Source organism: Vulpes vulpes, chromosome 5 (assembly GCF_048418805.1).
Source record: "Vulpes vulpes isolate BD-2025 chromosome 5, VulVul3, whole genome shotgun sequence".
Lineage (NCBI taxonomy): Eukaryota > Metazoa > Chordata > Mammalia > Carnivora > Canidae > Vulpes > Vulpes vulpes.
In genome coordinates this window covers 74,332,652-74,342,357 of record NC_132784.1, presented here as the reverse complement: position 1 = coordinate 74,342,357, position 9,706 = coordinate 74,332,652, and the positions used below count along the sequence as shown (strand labels likewise).

The 9,706-nt window shown below is 46.4% G+C and overlaps 1 long non-coding RNA gene across 1 annotated transcript; it reads left to right on the top strand.

The window, feature by feature from the left end:
• The first annotated feature begins 398 nt into the window (after positions 1-398).
• LOC140598903 (uncharacterized) lies at positions 399-3,771 on the top strand. The gene is made up of 2 exons (XR_012001449.1): positions 399-756; positions 3,457-3,771. It is a non-coding gene; the product is annotated as an uncharacterized lncRNA (long non-coding RNA).
• Positions 3,772-9,706: the final 5,935 nt, after the last annotated feature.

The window sequence follows — 9,706 nt, the reverse complement described above, 5'->3', positions numbered from 1 at the left end:
ATGAATGAATAATCTTTAAAAAAATAAAACGAAATAAAATTTACCAAAAAGGGGACACCTGGGTGGCTCAGCGGTTGAGTGTCTGCCTTTGACTCAGGGTGTGATCCTGGAGTCCTAGGATTGAGTCCCACATCAGGCTCCCTGCAAGGAGCCTGCTTCTCCCTCTGCCTGTGTCTCTGCCTCTCTCTGTCTGTGTCTCTCATGAATAAACAAAATCTTTATAAAAAAATAAAATTTACCAAAAAGAAAATGCCAAAAGTAACTGTTTTTAACCTCTTAAAAATTTAGGCTTGTGCACCTTTAGAATTGTATAGCTGTGTCTTAGTTACACTGTTTGTATTCCTTTTTATATATTTTTTATTTTTTTAAAAAGATTTTATTTATTCATGAGAGACACAGAGACACAGGCAGAGGGAAAAGCAGGCTCCATGCAGAGAACCCGATGTGGGACTTGATCCCACGACCTGGGATCACGCTCTGAGCTGAAGGCAGATGCTCAACCCCTGAGCCACCCAGGCGTCCCTGTATTCCTTTTTAAAACCCACATGAAGTCACCTTTTTTTTTTTAATAGATTCCTCAGCACCTAGTTGTTCCCATGCTCCTGGCTCCTGGCTCACCACAGAGGCAGCCCCCGCATTGGGCTCTCTTGGCCAGCACACAGCTGCCGTAACGCTCCCAGGTCTTCCACATACTGTGCTCCCTTGAACCTCTCAGTCCCTGATGAAGAAAGGCATCGGGAAGGAAATGAAATCCAGGTTTGTGACTTCACCTCTGGGAATGTCACACTACTGTCTGACAACGTTGCCCTTCCAAGAGGGATTGTAGATGGCTTTTTCTTGCACCTTCTGCCTTTCTCAAGCATTTTCCTTCTCTCTCAGGAGTCCTTTCCAACCCCCACCATCTGCTGTTTAATTTCTTCTGCATACATTGACTTTCTCTTTTCCTGGTAAAGGCTTCAGCTCTAGGGATGGCTCTTGCTTTTTTAAAGAGTCTTGAGAGAAGGGGAAATGGAACACGTTTCAACTGGGAAGAGGCATCCTGACGCTCCTGTAGCCAAGGCCACAGGGCTTTAGCACTGCCTGCATCCCCACCAACACCCCGTCCGCCCCCTAAGGGGGTCCCACTGTCCTGAGGCCTCCTGAGGTTTTGGTGTTTTAAAATTGCTATAATTCACTCACTTAGAGGGGACAAGTCCTTGGATTTTAGCATTGTGCAACCACCACCACAACCTAATTTTAGAACATTTTCATCACCCTGAGAAGAAACCCCGTACTCCTTAGCAGTCACTCCCCTTCTCACCTCCCCCTCATTCCCAGCCCCTGGCAACCAGTAATCTTTCTGCTCTATAGATTTGCCTATTCTGGACGTGTCATATAAATGCAGTCATAGAATATGTGCCTTTTGTGTCTGGCTTTCACTTAGCCTTGTTCTTTCCTCCCCCTACTTGAAAGCAACTCACAGCACTAGGCTTGTGCCACCTGCTCCTGCCATTCCTGGTCCTTCTGAGCCTGCTTTCTTGCAATCCAGCCACGTTTCTGCAGCTCCTGTCCCTTCCACTTCTCCAGCGCCCCGTGTGTTCCCACTTCACCATCTGCCTCACCCTGAATCTGGCTGTCTTCTGGACCTGTCTACACTGTCCAGTTTGACTAGCCCCTAACCACTGTAGCTACTTAAACAAATTTCATTCCTCACTTTCACAGTGAAGCTATATGTGACCGAGGACTGCCATATTGGACAGTGCAAGGCCTAGAACAATTTCCATTATGGCAGTCAGTTACAGTGGCCAAGACTGAGTTTGATTTAGAAATTAGCATCTCGGGCAGCCCGGGTGGCTCAGCGGTTTAGTGCTGCCTTTGGCCCAGGGCATGATCCTGGAGACCTGGGATCGAGTCCCACATCAGGCCGCTGCATGGAGCCTGCTTCTCCTTCTGCCTGTGTCTCTCCCTCTCTCTCGCTCTCTCTCTGTGTGTCTCTCATAAATAAATAAAATCTTTTAAAAAAAATTTCTATCTCCAGAAGAAAGGAAATAATTTCATACTTTGTTTATAGATTGCTAACGACCAGCTATTACCTGAGTTCTCCATAGACCCTCCTCAGTGGCCATGTAACAAATGACAGCCAAGTCCCCAGAGCCACCTTACAGTTCTAATACAACTTCCGAGGCAGCCCCAGGGGTGTCATCCCATGAGGAAGTAGGTAGCACCAGCTTGGCCCTCTGCTGCTGGAGACTCCCTTTGGCAGTCTGGGAACTCCCAAGGGAGGGGCACCTGGTTGCGGTCCCCCAGCCTTGAGAGTGCCACCAACCCAGTCATCCTTAAAGTCTAGTGTGCCCAGAGGCTGACATGATGCAGTAACCTTTAAAAAAAAAAATCATTTTAGGACATCTGGGTGGTACAGTCAGTTAAGCGTCCCGACTCTTGATTTTGGCTCAGGTCGTGGTTGTGGGTTGGAGCCCCACGTTCAGGCTCCCTGCTCAGCGGGGAGTCTCCTTCTCTCCTCCTGCCCCACCCCTCATGCTCACTCGCACTCCAAAAAATTTTTTAAAGATTTTTTTATTTATTCACGAGAGACACAGAAAGAGAGACAGACACAGGCAGAGGGAGAAGCAGGCTCCATGCGGGGAGCCCGACGTGGGACTCGATCCCGGGTCCCCAGGATCACACCCTGGGCAAAGGCGGCACTAAACTGCTGAGCCACCCAGGCTGCCCTGCAAAATGATTTTTTAAAACATTCACTTGAGGGGATCCCTGGGTGGCTCAGCGGTTTAGCGCCTGCCTTTGCCCAGGGTGTGATCCTGGGGACCCGGGATCGAGTCCCACGTCGGGCTCCCCGCATGGAGCCTGCTTCTCCCTCTGCCTGTGTCTCTTCCCCTCTCTGTGTGTGTCTCTCTCATGAATGAATAAATAAGATTTTTTTTTTTTTAAATCATTTTGCGGCGCAGGGGGCCCCTGAGTGGCTCCATCAGTTAAGCGTCTGCCTTCAGCTCAGGTCATGAACTCAGAGTCCTGGGGTTGAGCACCATGTTGGGCTCCGTGCTCAGCAGGGAGCCCGCTTCACCCTCTCCTCCCTGCTCGTGCTCTCTCGCTATTTCTCTCTCTCAAATAAATAAATAAATAAATAAATAAATAAATAATCTTTTTTAGAAATCATTTTAAGGCTTCAGGAGTTTTTAAATGCAAAACATTATAATTATATAGAAGAGACTTTAGAGTATGGTGAGGAAAACTTGTTCAGAAATTTCTTTTTTTTTTTTTTAAGATTTTATTTATTCATGAGAGAGACAGAGAGAGGTAGAGTCACAGGCTGAGGGAGAAGCAGGCTCCGTGTGGGGAGCCTGATGTGGGACCCAGTCCCAGGACTCCAGGATCATGACCTGAGCTGAAAGCAGATGCTCAACTGCTGAGCCACCCAGGCATCCCTTGTTCAGAAATTTCTTAATCTGCTTTTACCACCAGTCCCCGTGACCTTGGGCAAGTGACTGGATTCTGTCAGCCTCCAGTTCCTCATCTGCCAAATGGAAGCGAAAACACCCACCCAGCAGAGCTGGAAGATGAGAGATTGGCTCAGGGCCACCCCTGGCAAACACTTGTTCAACTTGCTAACAACCCTAAGTATATAAAAGTTAAAAGTGAGTGTTTCCCCATCCCACAGCCCATTGATAACTGTTAAACAGATGGGGTAAGTATGCTTCCAGAATTTTTCTCTCTATATACAAAAAAATATGTACATATATAATTTTGTTAATAAAAATGAGATCATGCCACAACGTACAGATTGTTCTGCTACGTGCATTTTTTCAGTTACTATGTCACGGGCACCCTTCCATCTGGGTATATACACTAGGATCTACAAATTTCATTTTTAGAGGCTATATAGCATTTCTTGGTTTCTTAACCACTTTTCTACTGGACGTAGATTATTTCTAGCTTTTCCATTATTACACAGAGTAAATGCCAATTCCAGGAAGGTTCAGGAGGCCCATTATAGGGGCATTAGTTCAATTACTTGTTTTCAAAGCAAGTTCTTTTTTATCTTTTCATTTGGTTTTCATAGAAACCTTACCGGAGAGGTGATAACCCCATTTACAACAAGGAAAATGAATTTGTCCAGAGGGACAAACTGCCCAAGGATCCCACGAATTATAGAAGAGGGGCCCTGGGACATTCCCCTGGGGTTTTGTTTGTCATGCTTCCAGAGCAGGGGCCAGGCAGGTGATGCAAGTGAGTGGAAAGGAGGCCAATCTAAGATGACAAGTGACACTTGGCCTCAGTGTCAAGGCAGGAGAAGCGTGGGAGTAAGTTGGGCTCTGTAACATGCAGAATCCCAGGGCCCAGTTTGCTTGAGCCTCTAGTCTCCAGGAGAAGCAGGAAATTCAGAGTTTTGTGTGAAATCTTCCAAATGTAGCCCACCGACATAGAGATCTTCAGGACTCACATGCCAGATTGAGACACTGAGACACCTGCTTCAGGCCCAAATTTAGATATTCTACTTTTGATTATAAAACAGGAGTCTAACGTGAGGAATGTAGCTGGTACCGCACACAGAAGGCATTTAGTAGAATCTTCTGGGCCCCTTGCTTCATACCAACCGGGGAAGTTAAGGGGCCCAGAAAAGGCCATTTCATTTTGTGGCTCATCAGTCCACCTTGCAGGGGCCTTTGTCTATCTCCACTGCTGGGCACTCATGATCGAGACTTGACTCTTGAGCCTCTGCTTAGCCTTCACTGTATATATTTCTTCCACCTCCACTCTGACCAGACCTTTGGCTAAGGTTCCCAGGTAACTTGTTGTGTGTCAGGTAAAGATCACTGTGAATTCTGAAAATCTGTGTCCCATTCCCCTTTACTTTCCCCCCTCTCTCCTTCCTCCTTTCTGGGACAGTATCTTGGTTAAGAGTGGGACCCGTAGGGTCACATTACTCAGATCCAGTCCTTGTTCTGTCTCTCTAGCTGTGTGGTCTTGGACAGGTCATGTTACTGCCCAGTGCCTCAGTTTCTTTATTTGTAAGCTGGAGGAAATGCTTAGCTCGGGAAATGTTAGATGTGGTCATCTGTTGGTCTCTCACTTTGCCAGGGACTGGGCAGGTGCTCGAGATATAACGACCATCACAGCCCTTGCCCTAACGGAGCATGACCTTGATCTAAGTGTGTGCAGTAGTCAGCAAAGAGCTGACTCTAGGGCGGGGAACCTTTCTCCTGTCAAGTGTTCAAGTTTTGAGATCATCTGAGTTCCTAGGTACCCAAGAGGCTCCCAGACTCCTTTGGGGGCACGGATGCAGGTGCCGGTGTCCTTTCCTTCCTGTCAGACTTGGGTCTGGAGTGTGGAGTGGGAGAGAATCTGATAGATCTTCAGCATTTTCCCTATGGGCCCAGCTTCCTTCCCCTCTGGAGGTTAACATTCACCAAAGACCCACCCTCCCAGATGAGAGGAAGATCCCAGTCACCTCTCCATTGCCAGTGGCTCCCTGACTGGCTACTGCAACTCTCCCTCTCGCCCCCTTTCCCAGCTTCCTGTGGTGGGGGTTCAAGAGCACGTCCCCCCGGGGGTTCCTGGTAGCTTTGCCTAAGTCCCATGGGTTTACTCCTAAATCCCTTCCACTTCTGCTGAGCTGTGACCCTGAGCTGGCTCCAGACTGCCCTTCTCTGGACCTGCTTTGCTCACCGTGAACAGGAAGTCATCTCTGCCTGGGCTGGGGCAGGACGTAGCAAATCGGCTGTGAAGCCTGCAGCAGTTGCCTTAAATTTCCAAATTAGACTTTTGTTCCTCCCCCTTTTCCCCATTCATTCATTCATTCAGCACGTTTATTGAGTGACCACGGTTGCCTGGCCTTGCTCTGGGGATGCAGTCAGTGGTGGACGAGATGGTCACTGTTCACACATTTGAGTAGAGGAAACAGATGTCAAGAAAATAACCTTATTGATGAATATAAAATTATAGAGAGAAGTCTCGTATCAGAATGGAATGTAATTCTCCATGAGAGTATAATAAGTAGATTCACCCTAACTAGAATGGAACTAAGCAGGATGGTGGGAGGGAGGGGAAAAGAAATCAGGAGATACAAAGGCCCTGGGGCAATTGTTGGCAATTCCTCAGAAGCTGAACGCAACAAAAATGAAAATAGGAAGATTTGTACATACGTGTTCCTAGCACTGTTATTCTTTACAGCCAAAAAGTGAACCAAACCTCACGTGGTTCACCAAGGGATGGCTAAATAAAATGGTAGATCCATACATATAATGTATACTATTTAGCCACAAAAAGGAATGATGTACTGATTTATGTATGGATGAGCCTTGAAAATATGATGCCGGGATCCCTGGGTGGCGCAGTGGTTTGGCGCCTGCCTTTGGCCCAGGGCGCGATCCTGGAGACCCGGGATCGAATCCCACATCGGGCTCCCGGTGCATGGAGCCTGCTTCTTCCTCCTCCTGTGTCTCTGCCTCTCTCTCTCTCTCTGTGACTATCATAAAAAAAAAAAAAGAAAGAAAAAAGAAAATATGATGCCAAGTGAAAGAAGCCAGTCACAGAAGACCACATATTGTATGATTGTATGTATATGAAATGTCCAAAAAATAGGTAATTCCCTGGAAAGTAGGTGGTGGTTGCGAGGTGTATTAGTTTGCTCAGGCTGCATAACAAAGTACCGCTGGAGTACATGGCTGGCTCAGTCAGGGGAGTGTGAGGCTCTTGATCTCAGGGTCGTGAGTTTGAGCCCCACATTGGGTGTAGAGATTGTCTAAATAAATAAACTTTAAAAACAAAACAAAATACCACTGAGTGGCTTAAGCAATAGGAATTTATTTTCTCACGGTTCCAGAGGTCAGAACTCAGAGATCAAGGTGTTACAAGGGTGGATTCCTTCTGAGGCCTCTTTCCTTGGCTTGTATGTGACTTTTTCCTATGTCTTCACTTGGTCTTACTTTGTGTGTCTGTGTCCTGAACTTAGGACACTAGTCATAGTGGATTAAGGCCCACCCTAATGACCTCATTTTACCTCTTTCAAGACAGTGTCTCCAACAACATCCCATCTGGGGGTTAATAATTCAACATATGAGCCTGGATGGCTCAATCAGTTAAGCGTCTGACTCTTGATATCCACTCAGGTCATGTTCTCAGGGTCATGAGATCAAGCCCTGTGTCAGGGTCCATGCTCAGCGGGGAATCTGCTTGAGGTCCTGTCTCCCTCTCCCTCTCCCTCTGACCCCTGGCTCATGTGTGTGCTTTTTTGCTCTCTTGCTTTCTCTTTCTCTCTCTCAAATAATTGTTTTAAAAATAAAAAACATGGGGATCCCTGGGTGGCTCAGTGGTTTAGCGCCTGCCTTCGCCCCAGAGCATGATCCTGGAGACTCGTGATCGAGGCTTGTGTCGGGCTCCCTGCTCAGCAGGGGCCTGCTTCTCCCTCTGTCTCTCCTCTACTCATTCTCTCTCTCAAATAAATAAGCAAAATCTTCTTAAAAATTCAACAAGGGGATCCCTGGGTGGCTCAGCGGTTTAGCTCCTGCCACCGGCTCAGGGCATATTCCTGGAGTCCCGGGATTGAGTCCCACATTGGGCTCCCTGCTGGGGCCTGCTTCTCCCTCTGCCTGTGTCTCTGCCTCTCTCTCTCTCTCTCTCTCTCTGTCTCTCATGAATAAATAAAATCTTTAAAAAAAATAAAAATTCAACATATGAATCAGGGAGGACACCAATTCGACTATAACAGGAGGAATAGAGTGACTACTCATCAATATGGGGCTTTTTTTTCTAAGATTTTATTTATTTGTCACAACACAAGCAGGGGACGTGGCAGGCAGAGGGAGAGGGAGAAGCAGACTTCCTGCTGATCAGAGAGCCTGACTCAGGGACCTCCACCCCTGGATCCTGAGATCATGACCTGAGCCAAAGACAGACAGATGCTTAACCAACTGAGCCACCCAGGCGCCGCATTATGGGACTTCTTTCTGATGTGTGTAAATATTCTGGGATTAGTGGTAATTAGTGTACAAAAATTTTTAAAAGATTTTTATCTATTTATGAGAGACACAGAGGGAGAGAGAGAGAGAGAGAGAGAGGCAGAAACACAGGCAGAGAGAGAGGCAGGCTCCATGCAGGGATCCTGATGTGGGACTCGATCCTGGAACCCCAGGATCACGCCCCGGGCCAAAGGCAGGCGCTCAACCGCTGAGCCACCCAGGCGTCCTTCAGTGTACAAATTTGTGAATATACTAAAAACTGTCCACTCTGAAAGGATGACCTTTCCCCTGGGGAAAGAAGGGGCCTGGTCCTCAACAACTTCTTGCTAGACACATCTCCAAAGGCAAGGGAAACAAAGGCAAAAACAAACTATTGGGACTTCATCAAAATAAAAAGCTTTTGCTCAGCAAAGGAAACAATCAACAAAACCAAAGACAACGGACAGAATGGGAGAAGATTATTGCAAATGACATATCAGTTAAAGGGCTAGTATCCAAAATCATAAAGAACTTATAAAACAAACTTATCAAACCCAAAGAACAAATAATCCAGTCAAGAAATGGGCAGAAGACACGAACAGACGTTTCTCCAAAGAAGACATACAGATGGCCAACGGACATATGAAAAGATGCTCAACTTCACTCATCATCAGGGAAATACAAATCAAAACTACAATGAGATACCACCTCACACCAGTCAGAATGGCTCAAATGAACAAATCAGGAAACAACAGATGTTGGTGAGGATGGGGAGAAAAGGCAACCTTGGTACACTGTTGGTGGGAATGCAAGCTGGTACAGCCAACTGAAAAACAGTACGGAAGGCCCTCAAAAATTTGAAAATAGAGCTACCCTATTCTGGGTAGGGTATGTCAATACTGGGTATTTACCCCAAAGATACAGATGTAGTGAAATGATGGGACACCTGCATCCCAATGTTTATAGCACCAATGTCCACCGTGGCCAAACTATGGAAAGAGCTCAGATGTCCATCAACAAATGAATGGATAAAGAAGATGTGGTGTATACATACAATGGAATATTACTCAGTCATCAAAATATGAAATCAAGTCAATCAGAGAAAGACAATCATCATATGATCTCGCTCATGTGGAATTTAAGAAATAAAACAGAATCATAGAGGAAGAGAGGAAAAACTGAAACAAGACAAATCAGAGAAGGAGACAAACTGTAAGACACTCTTAATCATAGGAAACAAATAGGTTTGTTGGAGGGGAGGAAGGTGGGGGGACAGAGTAACTGGGTGATGGACGTTAGGAGGGCATGTGATGGAATGAGCACTGGGTGTTATATAGTGATGACTGAAAAGTCACTGATCTCTACCTCTGCAACCAATTAACACATTATATGTTAACTAATTGAATTTATTTTTTAAAGATTTATCTATTTATTTATGATAGAGATAGAGATAGAGAGAGAGAGGCAGAGAACACAGGAGGAGGGAGAAGCAGGCTCCATGTCAGGAGCCTAACGCAGGACTCGATCCCGGGACTCCAGGATCACGCCCTGGGCCCAAGGCAGGCGCCAAACTGCTGAGCCACCCAGGGATCCCCTAATTGAATTTAAATTAAAAAAATTTTTTAATTAAAAAAAAAGAAGGGGGCTTCTGTCACAGAGTGGAAGGAGAAAAACTGAGGGAGATAGAGCTGGTGGGGTTGGCAGAGCCCTATTACCTAGGGCCTTTCAACACTAGAAGCCCCCGTATTTCAAGAGTCTGCTCCCTGCATAAGACA